At 37.3% G+C, this 18239-nt stretch overlaps 1 long non-coding RNA gene across 1 annotated transcript; it reads right to left on the reverse strand.

Moving 5' to 3' along the window:
- Positions 1-355: 355 nt before the first annotated feature.
- LOC148108877 (uncharacterized) lies at positions 356-15186 on the reverse strand. The gene is made up of 4 exons (XR_015726885.1): positions 15028-15186; positions 14788-14878; positions 3093-3331; positions 356-2858 (listed from the first exon to the last, which is right to left on the reverse strand). It is a non-coding gene; the product is annotated as an uncharacterized LOC148108877 (long non-coding RNA).
- Positions 15187-18239: the final 3053 nt, after the last annotated feature.

Consider the following 18239-nt stretch of genomic DNA (forward strand, 5'->3'; position numbering starts at 1 on the left):
AACAGTTATTTTCTATACCTCTTAACTCTGCCTGTTGTCTGAAGCAATCTTTGTTAATCTCAAGAATTTTCCAACTATTTTGAGTTAAATTCTATAAAATCATCCAATCTTGGAGGATGGCAGCCTATCAGGATGAAATATTTGGGGGATGAAGAGCTTTAAACTTTAAAAACAACTAAGAGATGTATGAAATCTGACTTTCTGGACAGAAAGAGCCTTGAAGAAAGTGAAGAAATCTGTAAATGTTATGTATTTGGGGGAAGATTTTTACAAATATCTAGCCATATCTTGACCAGAAGAACTTTCTCTAAGTAACTAGTCACTTTAAAATTTAAAGTGTTTTTATTTTTATTTATTTATTTATTTATTTATTTATTTATTTATTTATTTATTTTAAACATTTTTTTTTTTTTAAAGATTATCTATTTATTTATTCGACAGAGATAGAGACAGCCAGCGAGAGAGGGAACACAAGCAGGGGGAGTGGGAGAGGAAGGAGCAGGCTCATAGTGGAGGAGCCTGATGTGGGGCTCGATCCCATAACGCCGGGATCACGCCCTGAGCTGAAGGCAGACGCTTAACCGCTGTGCCACCCAGGCGCCCCTAAAGTGTTTTTAAAGTCTAGATTAGAATCTTAGTCAAAGAATATGATTAACTGTAAATTTTTGTAAAGTTTGAGTAACTGTCATAAAAATGGCTAGGTTTTGTGCATATAGCAGTTATCTTTCATCAATTTGTCTTAATCCTCAGTGCAAAAAGCAAAGAATGGGTAATCAGTTGAAAACAAAGTATACAGCATATAGCACCAAAGCATCGTGTGTGAAGGTATAACAAACATATGGGATTATTTCAAAGACAGATACATATTGGATACATGTTGGATATAGAAATAATGATAAACTTCTCATACAGTATAACTGAACTCTTAGAATCTTATAAACATAAAATGTGGTTTTTTTTTTCTTAGACCTTACTACATTTAAAATAAGTTCCATTTTCTTTTTTGTTTATACATGATAAGTTCTCATGTCTGCATTACTTAGATTATAAACAAGAATCAGTGTCTGAGGTCAGGCACTTTGTATAGACTTTTTAGAATTAACTCTTCTCTCTGGAGATTACCTAAAGTTTAGACATTTCCTTGATTCTGGTCACCCTGGGAATCAGGCTGTAGCTCATGGTAACTGAGTCCTCCAAGGTCACTTGTTAGAGTTAATACCTTTTAAAAAATCAATAATTAGGACCACAACTTGTCTGAAACCAGTTGATAATGTGTAAGTCTATTTGTTTTCAGAGAATCCTGCACACTGACATGGTTCTTGAAATCAGGGGGGCAATGATGAAGTGGTTAATCATTTGTTCTCTAGCCTTACACATACCTGAGCTTGTCATTAATCATCAGTGTCTGTGGGTGTGCTTGCATCTTTTTTTTTTTTTTTTTTGGCAGGGTGAGGGAGACTGGTGAGTTTTAAAAAAATATGTAACTGGTGAATAATGATTAACAGAAAGTGTATGGAGAAATGTCTGTGCTGTCAGTTCATTGTTTTGTGCTTAACTTTTGCCAGTACAGGAGAATATTTGAATGACTTCATGTCAACACTATGACAAGCAGTTCAATCCTTCAGAAATATTCATAAAATACTTTGAAGCCAGGAAAATTTTCACTGTGACATATAATGATAAATCATCTCTCTCTGTTGCTCTTTGTGTATATGCCTAGGTTCAGACTTGGAAGAGTATGCCCCTCCAAAACTGAAGTATATTTTATGTACGGTTTATTTCAGGGTCCTGGTTAATTTTCTCCCTAGCAGTGTATTTCCACATGGTTTAAAAATTATTTAGATTCCATTTCTAACTGTATTCTTTCAAATTTAGATATGTCTTAGTTACATTTCAGGGAAATTCTTAGACCTGAGGGGGTTTGAATTCTCCATATACTTTCTGGCATCGGACACTAAACCTTCTGGGGTTTGCTCTGGTGTTCAGGCCAAACATTACCCACATGGGAGTCTCAGTAAGCAGAGCTGCTTAGTCGCCTTTGGTTGGGTGAATATGAATTTCTATGAATTTTCTATGAGTTTTATCATAACTGGATCCGTCTTTCCAAGGACAGATTTTTTAGCTGCTAGAATGTGAGGCACACAAGCCATGGCTCTTGGCATTTACTTTTATGTCTCTGGTCAGTTATCCAGTCGTACCTCTAGCATTCAGCTTTGACCAATTAGTGGGAAAATACATGAACAAAATTCCACACTGGTCAGATCTGGCTTTCATAAGCAAAACAGTAGCCATTTGTGAGTTTATGAGTACATGCTCCTAATCAGTGAGAATCTCAGACAAGTGTCTTTGACAAACATAGTCTCTGCCTTCCTTGTGTCATGTGTTTGGTTCTTGAATCTCCAGTGCCTTACTAATTCTTTTGTTTTTGAGTACACAGTGTTTAATCCCTGCTGGTTCCACCTCTTGAGTCCCACAGTCTCAGAATGTTTACAAGAAATACTTAGAGCATCCCATTTTGGATAGAGAAATCAGAATTCGGAGGATTGACTTGACTTTAATGATTTGAAACAGCAATAATTCAGGCATTTGGCCCATGATTCACCTTTTTAAACCTTGTCTGGTATGCAGGAGACACTCAATAAATATTTCTTAAGTGAATGATTGCACATTGAATTAATCTTTAACGGTGCCAACCAACCTCGCACCTTATCATGCACTTTCATTTGCTGGTTAAACATTTCAGGGTTTTTTCTTTTACTCTTATACAGTCTGAAATTCAAACTCCTTATCTTGTCAGTCAGTCAAGTTTTAAAATCATTTGCATCATACGTATTTTCAGTCTTAACTTGCATTGTGTCCTAGCAAAAGAGAAAATCAAAAAATCATTAATGCTAAGTCATATACTTATTATATATGAATAGTATACATATAGTACATTCTTTTTTTAATGATGACTTAGGTATTTGAACATCCTATATTAGGTATTTGAATATTATCTCTTCCCAGACTACAACATTTAATGTTGAGAGCCAGCTGGATGAGATTTTTGTTCTCACTGGTTTTCCTATTCATTCATTTTTAGTCATACTAACCATAAAATCACTATGATGATGTAGTGAATATATCTGTGGGTTGTTTTTTTAGTTAAATTTCTTTGGTGAGGGGCGCCTGGGTGGCTCAGTGGTTAAGCATCTGCCTTTGGCTCTGGGCGTGATCAGGGCGTCATCCCGGCGTTCTGGGATCGAGCTCCACATCAGGCTCCTCCGCTGGGAGCCTGCTTCTTCCTCTCCCACTCCGCCTGCTTGTGTTCCCTCTCTTGCTGGCTGTCTCTCTGTCAAATAAATTAAAAAAAAAAATTCTTTGGTGAAAACTGCTGACTGAAATACATTTAGAATTGTTTCCCCTGTGTTTTTTCCTGTGATTTTAATTGTTCAAATGGAAAGAAAAAGTCAAACGAATATAACTTTCAAAAAAATATCACCATATCAAATGAATACATAGTGTAAAATGTTAGGATGAAATTAATTAAATAAAAGCCAAGTCTAGGAAATCCAGGAAACAGGACTATATATATATATATATATATATATATATATATATATATATATATATATATATATATATATATATAAAATTGTAGTACATATTGAATGTGAATACTTCCCACATGTTTTTGTTGAAACATTTTAAAAAGATGAATAAAATTATATTTTGACATTGATGAAAACAATAGGAATTTGTGACATACAACATAGTTTTTCCCCTAGATTTTGTATGTACTTAGTATGAGCAACGTTAAAAAAATGAGAAGACTGGGATGATACATCTATGCTTGATATTAGTAAGACTTTTGCCTAAATTTCTCTAGCTATACATTCTGATGCTTCTCAGCATCTAAACATGTTTAAATATCTTTTTCTTTGAAGATAAAACACCAAACCAAATCAAACCAAAACAACTGTCTCAATCAATTTCTTATCTAGCTTCTACCTTTTCCAATTTTGTACTCAGATCCAAGATTCTCACAAGACTTGTCTACCTAAGTGGCAACATTTCATTGCTCTCCATTCACTCCTCACTCCACTCTAGTCTGGCCTTTTCCTTCTTTATTTCAGCAAGCTGGTTTTCTCTGAGACCATGAGTGAAATCCTAATCTCTAAATCCATTTTGATATACTTTGCTTCTCCTTCTCAGTAGCAGCTGACACTCTTGACCACTCTCCCTCAGATACTTCTGTTGACTTGAGGTATATGGCTTTCAGGGTACACCTTTCCTTTACAGGCTCTTTTTTCTCTATTTGGCTGTTAAATATTAAAATTCCTTACGACCCCACCGTACTCCCTTCTTTTTGTGTGTGTATTTTCCCTAGGGTGTCTTCTTTACATCCATAGTTTAATTTACCATCTTATGATAAGGACTCTGAAATTAATATTTTGATCTCAGACTTCTCTTGGATCCAGATTTGCATGTATGTATTGTACCTACTTTAAAATCTCTTTTTAGATGTTTCTAAGATGCCTTAAACTCAACACACCTAAAACTACACCCATGGCCTCTGTCCCAAAGTCCATCCTCCTCCTGTGTTTCCTGTTGAAGTGAACAATGCTATACCTCTGATCGCATCTCATTCAACCTTCTGTGCTGTGCTCCAGCTGCACTGGCTTGCCTGCCATTCTTTGAATAAACCAAGAAAATTTCCATCAAAAGACCTCTGTACTTGCCTTTCCTTTTGCCTGGAATGTTCTGCCTCTAAATCTTTCCAGGGCTATTCCTGGAAAGTCTTTATTCACTTCTCATCTCAAACATGACTTCCTCAAAGAAACTTTCCCCTGAACACCTTATCTAAAGGAGTGGCTCGCCTACCCCTGCTGTTCTCTACATATTGCTGTTTTTTTTAATGCTTATAAATATCTGTTGTGATGTTATTTTTATATAGGTATTGCATTTTCCCAAACTAGAATCTAAGCTCCTTAAAGAAAGTTACCTTTTTGTGTTGTTCATAACTGTCAAAAATAGTGTCTATCAAATACTACAAGTCAGTTTTACTTATCTGTTGTCAAATTCATTCCTCTTTATCCTCATTGCCACTACCCTAGTTTTAGCTACCATCTTGTTTTGTGTGCAATAGCTTTCCTTAATTACATTCATTTAGTTACTTTTCAGTACACATATTTTCCACCCAGCAGCTAGAGTGGGGTTTTTACAGAAGCAAGTCTGATAATGCTTCTCTACTTCTTGAAAACATTCGGGCATTTCCCCATTATTCTTTAGGTAATGATAAAAATCTTTAACATGGGTTATAAAGCCCTGAGTGATCTCCTTCATCTCTTACTGCTTTTCCTCTGGGTCTCTTTCTTCTTATTACTTTGTGTTCTGAAGGTTCCTCAAATGCACCATTTTCTTCCCATCTTGAAATCTTTCATATTTTTCTTTGGCTTGGAAGTTTCTTCAGCTGCACTCACTCACAGCTCTGACTTTATCTGGCTAATTCTTACTTACTTCTCAAATTTCAGTCCAGAGTCCAATATACTATGTGTCTGGCATTGTGCTTCAATATAATGGTAATCTACTTTCTTACCCTTTCAATCTAGAACGGAAGACTGATATAAACTCACTGGGCTCCCAAAACTAACTCTTTCTAACCCCGTCAGCCCTTTCACAATTTGTAAATATATTTATTTATGCATTTATGGAATTGTTTTTTTTATCTCTGTCCCTAAGCAGTAAGCTTCATATTTGCAATACAGATTTGTGGAATGAATGAATGCATCATGTCCATTCAATAAACATTTCTTGAATACTATGGCACATATTAGAACTCAAACTTGATTTCAGTAATTAATATGATAATATTTTACATATTTGTTAAATATCTGTAGTGAAGATAATTCCATGATTAAAATTTGAAGCATCTGCTATTACATACTTAGCTCAAGCTTTATATTTTGTAATATTTTTTTCTTTCTCTTATAGAATCTAAGTTTCATTTCTCTGCATATCTCTAATTATGTCTAATAGGAATCTTGCTTGTGCTCTTGTTTATAATATCCTTTGATGAAATTGCAACTATGGTCAAATATAATCCTGATTGAATGGGCTCAGTGGTCTTTGCCACAAGCATTTAAATTAATCTGTTGGCAACATGGAGAGAACACATTTCTTTCTATTTGGCAGGGTATTAACTCATTTCAGCCATGGAAGTTGTAATTTTCTGAATGGTATCCTAGTGGCTGGCAAAAGTCAATGCAGGTTTCCAGTCCCTTTCTCATGCCAGTGATATAATTTACACACTGAGAATCTGGCTAGATATACGTTGAATTAAACCAGTGTCTGATATAAAACATGATGAGTTCAGTTCAGCAAGTGTGTTTTGAATTCTACTCCATGAAAACTCTTCTTTTTTAGCACTAGTGGGGGATAGAATAAAAGGGATGAGAGAGTCAGGATTTTTAATAAGGTTGTAGTCTTACTGGGATAATAAAACTTACACATATTTCCCTGGGGACTTCATGCCATCATCCAATAGCATTATTTATTTTTGACTTCTTCCAAAAATGGATCCCCTGTTTCAGATTCCTTCTCTGTAAGAAGCCCACTATTCATGTGATTACTCAGTGTTGAAATCTTGGAATTCTATCAGGCTAATCTCTTTTCTTTTATAATGCATCTGGTAGGTCATCATGTGGTATTTTTTCCTCTTCAAAACTTACTCTATTTTTTAACCCCATCATTTGCATTCCTGTGACCCACTGTTACTTTCTTTCTTCTTCAATGAAAACATAGATTTCTAAACCATTTCCTCGAGCTGGTTCTGTGAAATGTCATTCACACAGACAAAAATGTAAATGGTTTCCCAGAGTCCACAGTCTCTCATGGTTCATTCCGTCTGGGAAACAAACTGAGGGCTTCAGAGGGGAGGGGGGTGGGAGATTGGGATAGGCCGGTGATGGGTAGTAAGGAGGGCACATATTGCATGGTGCACTGGGTGTTATATGCAAGTAATGAATCATGGAACATTGCATCAAGAACTGGGGATGTACTGTATGGTGACTAATCTAACAAAATAAATATTATTTTAAAAAAAATGTAAATGGTACCCCATGGGCTATGCAAGGAGGTGGATCTCCTAAAGAGTATCACCTAGCCAACCATTGTTAAGTTGGTTTTCAAGTGTTTGATCCCTTCAAATGAAAAAAGATTCACTACTTAATTAATTTTAAAGTTTGGTATCTCTAATGGTGCTAAGTTCTTCCTACAGTGTATGAAAATCCATCTTTTCTTTTTGGTTCTTATTATTTCTTCCGTTTAATAATCTAAATATTTAGAGAAACAGCAGTGCTCTGCAAGATCCGAACATCATCAGATATGTTCATCTTTTCTCTAATTGTTTCTCATAAGGTAGAATGTCTAGACACCCTCAAAGCTGCCTTGAGCTGGGATAGTGGTGGAATACACTTATATAGATTTTAATATTTTTTTTTCTACAAAATTTTTTGTTTTCTCACAACTGGATTTAGTTTTACCTGGGGGAGTACTAAATTCAGTTGAATTTAATATTGTAAAGATACTATCATATTTCGAGATATTTGTTTCTAAATGTGATAAAGGAAAAAACCATTGTGGGTAGAAGGGTACTTTAAGAGCCTAAACCCAACAGATTGTACATTCCTTAAAACAGTTGATAAAATTTTCATTTTAATTATCATACAAGGCTAAAGAAACCAATGTTCTACATTTGATAAAGTTTAACAGACTCAAAATCGGAGGAGATATTTGAGCCTCTGTCCTGAAGAGACTTTATTTTTATCTCTAACATGAATCTTTATTAATATTTCTAGGTGTAAAATATACTTGAAGTGACAAGTTTGACTTTGAATAATTGGTTAATGTAGCAAGTATTCTGTGCCTTGGAAGTTGGGACACTTTATACAGGATAACTTCAAGAAAATCAATATAATATTTCAAATATCCTCCTTGTTAAAAGATTGCTCATTTTCCAACAAAAGAGACGTAAAAATCTCAAAAGCCAATTTTTTTCCAGTATGCTTTCAGGAGATAAGAATGATATTGTCTTAATGCTTTTTCCTTTGCAATATGATAAATAATTATTTAGGATACAAATCATGAGAGCTAGTTAACATAGAGTGTACTTTGTAAAAGCAGCCTATCTGATTTGTTGAGCACCTGCCTTGCAATTATACCTGTTCATATTATTTCTATAATCCAGAGGAAAAGGAAGAGAACATAGCCACAGAATATGTAATTGCAGGAGAGACAGCCCTCTTCCCATTCTCTGTCATTGCAGTAGATGGTAATAGTACTTCGGGGACAGGACTTTTAGAGGAAATAGAGTCTTCTTGTTTTTTCATATCAACCCTGTAAAACAGGGACCATTTCAATTTTAGGTAGAGTAGCCCAGGGAGCATCACGTCAGGCTCTCCCTAGATGAACCAAAAAGTTATTTTCAGTACCCCCCCAGGATAAACTATGGCCCTGATCTCTTTGTACATCTTTGTATCAAGTATATTAATGCTGTTTATTTTAGTACCCACACTTTTGAACGCACTACAGTGTTTGAATTCTTCCCTTAACAGTATACTTCCATTTATATTCACACATCTCCAATGATGTACTGATTGCCATATGCAGTGGGTTTATTTCTGTCATTCTCTTATTGAAACTTGAAGCTGCATTTGATGCTTCTGTGACACCTTACTGTCCCCTACATCTCATAATGCACTTCTCTATGCCCTTCGTGTGTTCCTATCTCTTTATCCATCTCATAAATGCATGTGTTTCTCATGTGGCAGATCCTGCTAATTATTTACTCAATATCCATTCTTCCCTTTTTCTTTATCAATGGAATCCTGATTTTAATGGGAACAGACTATACTACAGATAAATATAGTCACTTCTCCAGACTCTTGAGAGCAGTACTGGACAGTGAAATGGAATAAAAAATTCTAGAATATGGGCATATGGGAAAACTGTTGCTTTCTTGATAGAAAGGGGTATGTATCTTTTCTCTTTCCCCTTCTTCTTGCCAAGAATGCAAAGCATGCACGTCAGATGCCTGAAGATAGATAAGCCAGTTTGTGACCTTGAGGATGAGAGTCACTTGCTTAGGAAAGGAAGCCGATTTAGGAAAGCAAAGGTTGATGGATCCTGGGTCCTTTCTTTCTCTCTTAGTCTGCCTCCCCGCCGATTTCTCATTATATCATAAAAACATATTCTTCTTTGGTTAAGCCAGTAGGACTTTTGTTTACTTGCAGCCCAAAGCAAGTCATGCCAATCTCTGCTATTGTGTTTTTAAATGAAAAAAAAAATTTTTTTTTTAGTATTTTTGTATTTGTTTTTTCATTTTTTACTTTGTTTTTATATTGTTTTAACTATCAGTTATCACAGTGTCCTTCACTTTAAAGTAAACTCCTTAAATGGAGAAGTTGGGTTTTTCATCCATGTACTCAAACTACCTAGCACACATCTGGAGAAAAACAAGAAGTCATTTTTTGATTGTTTTATGTGAATAAGAAACAGAATAGGGAATCACAGAATCCATGAAAAGGACAGCCATTTTTTTTCAAGATTTATTTTATCTATCTATCTATCTATCTATCTATCTATCTATCTATCTATCTATCTAAAGAGAGCTCAAGCAGGGGGAGGGGCAGAGGGAGAGAGAGAATCTCAAGAAGACTCCATGCTTAGAATGGAGCCTTATGCTTGGCTTTATCCCACAACCCCAAGATCATGACTGGAGCCGAAATCAAATGTTGAATGCTTAACTAACTGAGCCACCCAGGTGCCCTAAGTCAGCCATTTTTATACTATTTGAACATTTGGTTTTGTTTTACTTTTTTTGGTAGAAAGTATAATAATTTTTAGTGGGGACCCTAAGTCACAGTAATTTAGTGCAAGGTTCCTGACAACCAGAAGTGAAGAGAACCCAGTAAATATAGGGATATCAGCTTTAAACAGATTAACTTCCCTAATGTAATAGAAAGGAAGGAGAGAATGGCTGCTAGTTAGTAAAATGGGGATAATAATGCAGCAGACCTTGTGGGGCTGAAATGGGTTAACACCGGTAAAATACTTAGAGTGAATAAGCACAATATGTATTAGTGTGTAATTAGTCTCTAATATATTAGTTGTTATTATTGTTAAAGTAACTTCTCCAAACCTCCTCTAATAAATTTAAGTTAGATATATCTCCACTGTGTTCCCATTATACCATGTGCGTATTTCTATTTTTGACTTACTGACAGGCATTACAACATTGTGGAGTTCAAACCTAGAGTATGTGGGTTTGAATTTTAGTTCTGTTACTTACTGGCTATATGGTCCTGAGCATGTTAATAAAGTGGCTCCAACCCTCCCATCCCCCCATCACAGACCAGGGCAAACCTTGCTAACACTACACGCCCCACCCCCCATTCTCTTGCTGTCTTGCCCTTGGCAGGAGTTCATCCAAAGCTGTGCCACAAGTGTGGTAATGTGCAAGCAGCTCCAAAAGGTGGTCTGTTATGGGGGGACCCAGAGCCACTTTAGAAAAGTCCTTTTCCAGGACTTGGGGGGGAGTAGACAGGAGAGCACAGGGATGGGGCTGTGGTGCCAGCAAGGTCCATGGTAGTTCCTTGGGGATAGGATCTGCAACTGCCAGAGAAGACTCCTGCCCCTCCAGCACATGCTTTCAGATGAGTAAACAAATCTCCCTTATAATCCCAGACATTTTTTAAACCTTTTTAAACTTCTGCTTCTATGCTGTATCTCATAGGGGCTGTTTTGCTGTCTCTTTAAGGATAGAGTCTCAGTTTCCTCTTGCCCTCTGGGCTCTTCCAAAATAGCCTACTGATTTGTGAAGTTCCAGGTGCTAAGCCCTGCTGATTATAAGAACTGGAAAAGGATGTTAGGCCCCTCTGGTTTTCAAAGCTATATGTTCTGGGCATTTGTCTCCCCAGTGTAGGTGTCTCATGCCTGGAATACCTGGTGTGAGGTCTGATCTTCTCCCTTCTCTGTACCCTCAGCATCTCTGTTTGGCTCCTGACTGGGTCTCTGCCCTTCCAACCCTCTTCGTTGTGGCCTCTTCTCTTCATTTAGTTGTGGAGAGTCTGTTCTGCCAGTTTTTGAGTTGTTTTCTGGGTTATTTGTACTGATGTGGATATTATGTAATTGTATCCAAGGAATAAGGTGAGCCTAGGGTCCTCCTACTCCGCCATCTTCCCTGGAAGGTATTTTTATCTATTCATTTATCAGTGGACACTCAGGTTGTTTTCCTGTCTTGGCTATTATAAACAGTGCTGGAGTAAACATGGGTGTGCAGATATCTCTCTGAGATATAGTGATTTCATTTCTTTCTATATACCCATAAGTGGAATTGCTGGATCATACTGTAGTTCTGTTTTTAATTTTGGGGGGAACCTCTATAGTAGTTGTATGAATTTACATTCCCACCAATAGTGCACAAGTGTACCTTTATCTCCACATCTTGGCCAGTACTTGTTTTATCTTGCCTTTTTGATAACGGCCATTGTAACAGATGTGAGGTGATAACTTCATTGTGGTTTTGATTTGTATTTCCCTGATGATTAACAAAGTTGACACCTTTTTTAAAAAAATTATTTATTTTTTTAAAAGGGGGGGGAAATCCCAGCAGACCCTGAGATCATGACCTGAGCTGAAATAAAAAATCGGATGCTTAACTAACTGAGCCACCCAGGCACCCCACAATGTTACACCTTTCAAAGTACTTCTTGGCCCTTTGAATATCTTCTTTGGAAAATTGTGTATTCATGCCTTTTGCCCTTTTAAAGAATCAGGTTTTATTTTTTTCCAATTGAATTTTAGTTATTGCTATAAATGTTCCTCTTAAAACTGTTTTTGCCGCATCCCATATTTTTTAAAAAAGATTTATTTATTTATTTATTTATTTATTTATTTATTTATTTATTTATTTGAGAGAGAGTGCACGCGTGCACATGTGAATGGCGGGGGGGGGGCAGAGGGAGACAGAAAGGGAGAGAGAATCTCCAGCAGACTCCCCACTGAGCGAGGAACCCAAGACATCCGTCTCAAAACCTTGAGATCATGACCTGAGCCAAAAACCAAGAGTTAAACACTTAACTGAGCCACCCAGGCACCCCTGCATCCCATAAATTTTGATATGTTGTGTTTCCATTTACAATTTCAAGATTTTTAAAAATTTCTCCTTTGATCTCTTTTTTTAATCATTAATTGTTCAGGAACATGTGATTTAATTTCTGTATGTCAGTTTCCAGCTTTTCTCCTTTTATCGATTTCTAGTTTCATACCACTGTGGTCAGAAAAGATACTTAATATGATTTCTGTCTTCCTGAATTTGTTGAGATCTGTTTTGTGTCCTAACATATGATCTATTCTGGTGAACATTCTGTGTACACCAGAGAAGAACATATGTTCTGCTGCTCTTGGGTGAAATATTCTGAACGTCTGTTAGGTCCATTTGGTCTGTAATGTTGTTCCAATTCACTGTTACCTTATTGGTTCTGTCTGGATGATCTGTCCATTAATCTTTTTTTAAAATATTTTATTTATTTATTTGACAGAGAGAGAGACAGGGAGTGAGAGAGGGAACACAAGCAGGGGGAGTGGGAGAGGAAGAAGCAGGCTCCCAGCAGAGGAGCCCGATGCAGGGCTTGATCCCAGAACGCCGGGATCACGCCCTGAGCCAAAGGTAGATGCTTAACAACTGAGCCACCCAGGCACCCCTCCATTAATCTTTTAAAGGCAGGACTATGGGCTGGTCTCTACAACCACTACTGGTTAGTGGAGTCTCAGGCTGTGCTCTGAGTTCATGCAGGGCCACAAGCTGTTCCTCCAAGTTGGGTGGGACCCCTTGCCATATTTCATGATTAGGTTCCTGGCTGTACTCCTTTGTTTGGCAGAGTAGCTGGTTATGCTCTTTGGTTGGGAGGCATCCTCAGCTGTATCCTGTAAGTGAGTGGAGCTACTGACTGTGCTCTATGGTCAGGTGGGGTTGCTGTGTGAGCCCCCTTGTTGGGTAGAGTTGCAGGCTATGCTATGTGATTGGGTATGGTAACTAGCTTTGTTCCCTGTCTGGGATGGTTGTAGGCTGTGTTCAGCAATTGAGGGCATTCACTGGGCTCTATTGCAGGGAGAGTGGTGTATGCTGGGCTCTGTGGTTGGGTGGTATCATCCTGGTCCCAGAGCTGCCCAGTGTCACTGTTTAGGCTCCTGTCAGTTGTGTTCCAATTTCCTGTGTTCTCCTTCTAGGCTTCTTGGTCAGGAGGGGCAGTGAGCTGTTTCCAGGTGGGTGGACCTTCAGATTTGCTTTCATTCCTGGGAGAGGCTGTAGAACAAGCTCCACTGCTGATATGGTTCATTGGCTGGGGACCCAAGTCATGCCAGACTGCCAACTACACTCCCTGGTCAGAACGGATCACTGACTCGACTCTGTTGATGGGCAGAGCCTCTAGCAAGGATCTGTGCTCAGGCATTGCTACAAGAAGGAATGAAATCTGCCAAAATCTGAATGTTGGTTGCTGTAAGCCCTTCCCCCTTCTCCATCTCTGTCTGATCGCCAGGGTCAAGCCCACAGATTTCCTCCAGTGATCCCTGAATAGTGAGACCTGAGTGAGTCTCTCAGGAAGTGTCCCACAACACAGGGAGCTAGATATCCACCTTGGAGTCTCTTCCTGCTGAAGAAACTATAGGTCCAAGGCGGCTTCCTCAGAGCAGCACCGTGCTGGCCTTGGAGATGGGTGATGTGGTCAGAGTATCGTCGTTGCTCTTAACCGTTCTAATGTGATTTTATTCTTGCTCTCTGTGGTTCAGTGTGGGTGCCTCAACCTCAGCCTCACCCCCAGGGATTCTAGAATTTTCACAATGGTGTCTTTACTAAGAACTGTTTGCTAGTTGGTCTTCTTGCGAGGGGGGCTGAAGTCAGGAATCACTGATATCATCCTGATGGCTGAAAGTGAGCTTTCTGCAGGCAGGGGTTGTGACATTCATTTTATAAATTTCTAGTAACTAATGCTGCAGCAAGCATATAGTTGACATTCATCAAATCTTTCTTGAATGACTAGATCATTTTTTTTTTAATTTTACAAAGGAATTTTAAAGTAAAAATAGATGAAGCTTTATTTAAATATTCTAAAGTTTACTGTTCAGAAAGAATCAGATCGTTGGCACACAATGGATTTCACCATTCCTCTGCTAGTATTTCTTTATTCCTGTCAGATTTGATAAGGACTATAATGAAACTTAGAGAAAACATTGAACTGCTGACACTTGAAATATCCTGTTAGAAAATCTGATGTTCCCACTATTTTCACTCCCATGGTTCCTGACTGTATTAAGCAGGTTTATTTAAGGGCAACTTAGGTCGTGAGAGAACTTATTCTGGGTGACAGATTATACTGAGCCTGTGCTTTGTATGTTTCGATCACACTGCACTGTAATGGATGAAGCATCTGTTGAGTTTCTTTCTGTTTTACCATTGGGGTACCTACCAGATAAGGTGGGTCACATGAGTTCCTCTTACTGTCATATACTTGCTGCCGGAAATTGGGCCCTCCGGAAACAATCTTCCCAATCAGTTTGAAGATTTTACACAAGAATGTAAGATAATCAAGTTTGTATTTGGAGAAGAGCAATCTGGAGCCCATGGGAAGAAAAACTGGGGAGGGTGAGAGATCAGTGAAGAGACACACAATAGCCCAGGCCAGGAACCTAGACAAACAGTCACGGGGTAGAGACATTGACACACAAGTTTTATGAAACAACACTCACCCTTATTTCTCACGATGTCCTCATTTTTTTTTCTTCCACTTTATTCTCTTTATTTCATTTCATTCTGTTCCTTCTTTTCCATTCTGTTCCACTGTAAAAATAAATACACTCTGATTCAACAAACCACCAAGTTGAAGTTTACATACTATTAAGAGGTCACAATCCACAGTTTGAAAAACTCTGCTTTAAAAAATTCTCCTGAACCTTGTATAGTTTAAAGGTGAATTCTGCAAGTAATACCTTCATTGAAAGTTGGCTAGTGTAAAAGAGTTTCTAGGAGACTAATGAGGGCCCTTGTGGATCTTCATGCAGGAATCTTGCTGAGGAGCTCTAAACCAGTGAGTTAATCATTTATTCATTTCCCATTCAGCCAGTGGGTATTTATGGACTGCCTACTCTACAGCACTGTGCTAGTTGTGAGGATAAAGTGCTCAGCACAGGGCAGATCTGGAGTTTGCGGGGCTTGACATCTACGTAATTTGGCAACTCATTTTAAGACACATGATGTAAAATTGCAAGTATAAAATTAGGTGCTAAAGTCATTATTTATTTAGGATGAAAAAAGATACCACACCATATTCTTAAGGCCTCAGGTCCCTTTTGTCTAAGATCTCTTCATTGAATTTGCCAGAAGTGTTTATACAGTAATGCTTACTTACTGAAGCCTTGTTCCCCTCCTCACCTGGAACACCATGCTCCTATAGCTTCTACCACTCACAGGGGCCTGGGTAAGCAAATGCATCACAGCCTGATACTCACCGGCTTCAGAGTAAATCCGTTTGTGTTTAGTTCTGTGTAAATAATATCAACATGGGCAAGGCAGACACAATTAAAGGACTAGTCCTGTAATACATTCATTATTCAAGTATTTTGTGAGACAGAGAAGTACAGAGAACTGGGAGGACTACAGAGAACTGGTAGGAGAACATACAATAGGGAAATTTCAGACTTAGCCTTCAGCAGAGGGAAGACTTTCCTAAGGAAACGCCAGCTAGAGAGAAAGAGTCTCAGCTGTAATCAGATCCAGGGACTGGTGCTGGTTTGCAAACGGTCAGCACTAGACTACAACAAGACATATCCGGAAACTTAGAGCAAATGTCCAGAACCTTTCAAAACAACTCGAAGAAGTAATTCTATGTCTATTACATCTAACAATATGATTTAAGCTTGCATTTTGCATGCCTTCTTAAAGTTTTGTTTTCTCAGAAATTCATTTTTCTTAGATTTACAAAAGTATGAATCTGCACAGATTTCAGGAAAAAAAAACTGGTTCTTCTTCATTGGTAGATTGGGAAACTCTGTCAGGGACTCCCCTTACAGCTGAACCTCATTTTTGTCTGCTTTCTGCATGGCGTTCTTAAGAGTAAATAAAATTAAAGAGAAAATAAAACAAGTTTTGGAATAAGGACCTGACATCAAGAAGTATTATCTTTACCTTAAAATAGGAAACTTCAGTAAATAAGAATGATATTTTAAAAATAGGTATGAGATGAGAGTTTAGGAAACCTCAAAAAAGGGCATGGAAATTAGGATGCGGTAACTTTTTAAAAATGTATCAAATCATTAAAAGGTTAAATCACTACACAGTGACTTAGCACAGAATGAGTTGAAATGACAATGAAATTTTTCATTTAGGAGCTAAAAACCAAATGGATGCACATGTACTCACAACACCAGGTTTGTTTTCTGGCTGAGAGCCAGTGGGTTGAGATGGATTCCTTGGTCTTGTACTAGGTGCTTGACAGTCTTCACATCCATATTACTTTAAAATGCCAAGGAGGGAGGAGGCAGGAGACACTGAATTCTTTCAGTGCAGGGTATGTCTATCTCCGTGTCTCCAGTGTGCAATCCAACAGCAACTCCATTGGATTGTCAGATTTTCCTTGGAAGTTGATCAAATGGTGACATGGTAATCACATTCGCAAGTGAGTCAACAGAACATCTGTTAGAAATACAAGGACAATATATTCCATTTTAAGAAGTCCACAGCAGCTTTAACTTTTTGATATTTATGAACTAAGATTTTGCTTCTAAACATTTAATTTCATTTCACAGAGGTTAGTAAAAGAATGTTTAGGTGTTAAAGGAGGAGATACGCATTTTACCTTAAACATCAGCCTTTAACTCACTTTTAACATAATTTCCAAGTGTTCAGGAGAATTAAACCTTTTGATTAATTTTTATTAGATTCATGGACAGAAGAAGAAACTGCTGTCACATGTATGTTGAGAATTTCCCACTTGTTTTCTCAGTCTCCTGTTCTAAACTCATCACGTTTTCTACTTAAAAAAAAAACATTGTTTTAACATGAGCCCTGATTTCTCCAGTAAAATTTATATAATTCCTTTCACCAATAAAATAGTGAAAATTTGGTCATCTTAAGAGATGCTTTATTAATGTAGTACAAAGCACACTATTTTTAATAAGTTGCTTGTCATAAAAAATATTTAAAGTATTATTTTTTTCAGGTGAGCTAAACTAGCAGATTATTTAATCATGTGCTTACCTCTGTAAGCTCCTGATTCTTGCAGGGTATCTATACCTTCAACATTCTTCTAAAATTAATTCATAATTTTGTCAATTATTTTTCTTGACAAATTTAGAACATTGTTTATTGGGTGCATTTAAAAGTGTTCCTATATTTACAAAATAGCAGAAATGGATGATTTTTTTATTGTAGCATTCTTCAGCCATTATGCCATAATTGCTTAATTTAGACAAAGTGTCACAGTGGTAATTTAGCAAAGATAAATCACATTTTTGTTAGGTTGTTTTCCCTCTGTGTAGTTAGAATTATTCACTTATATGGAGCTGGTGAAATTTATAAATGGGGTCTACTTTGAACTGAATTTGAAGGAAGAAAAATTTTAACTGAGATTAATGCAGGAAAGGTTTGTGTTTACCTGCACTTTCTGTTTTGTTATTAATATTTGTGTAAGTTACTTAAGTTTCAGAAAATTGGGAAAATTTTAGAGAAATGTCCTATACCAAAACTGGGGCACATGGATTGCAGATAATTTATGTGAATCATTGAAAATACACCTGTCAACAGGAAAGGAAACACACAAAGAGGACTTGGGTCTCTGTTGGATGGATTTTTTTTTTTTTTTACAAGAGTTTTCTCTGTTTTGTACCATGACACAGAAATGTAAACGTCTCTTGGATAAATTGATGTTGATGGCATTTTCATAGATTGTGCTTTCATGAATGCTGTCTGATCACAGTATTTGGAAGGTGGGATAACTATAGACAGCTTTGTGTTGGTTAGAATACTGCATAATGATTTTTCTAATAGCATCAAGAATGAATGAATGAATGAATGATACTGGGGGATACTTGGAACATTGATTAGAAGTCACTAAACCCTTTGAAATATTTAAGATTTGCTAGAAATTCAGTTTTTCCATGCACTTAATTTGGATAGTGGATAATTTGGTCAAGTCTATTTCCCA

The sequence above is a fragment of the Ursus americanus genome, chromosome 15 (genome assembly GCF_024610735.1).
Source record: "Ursus americanus isolate L20-20 chromosome 15, mUrsAme1.1.p, whole genome shotgun sequence".
Lineage (NCBI taxonomy): Eukaryota > Metazoa > Chordata > Mammalia > Carnivora > Ursidae > Ursus > Ursus americanus.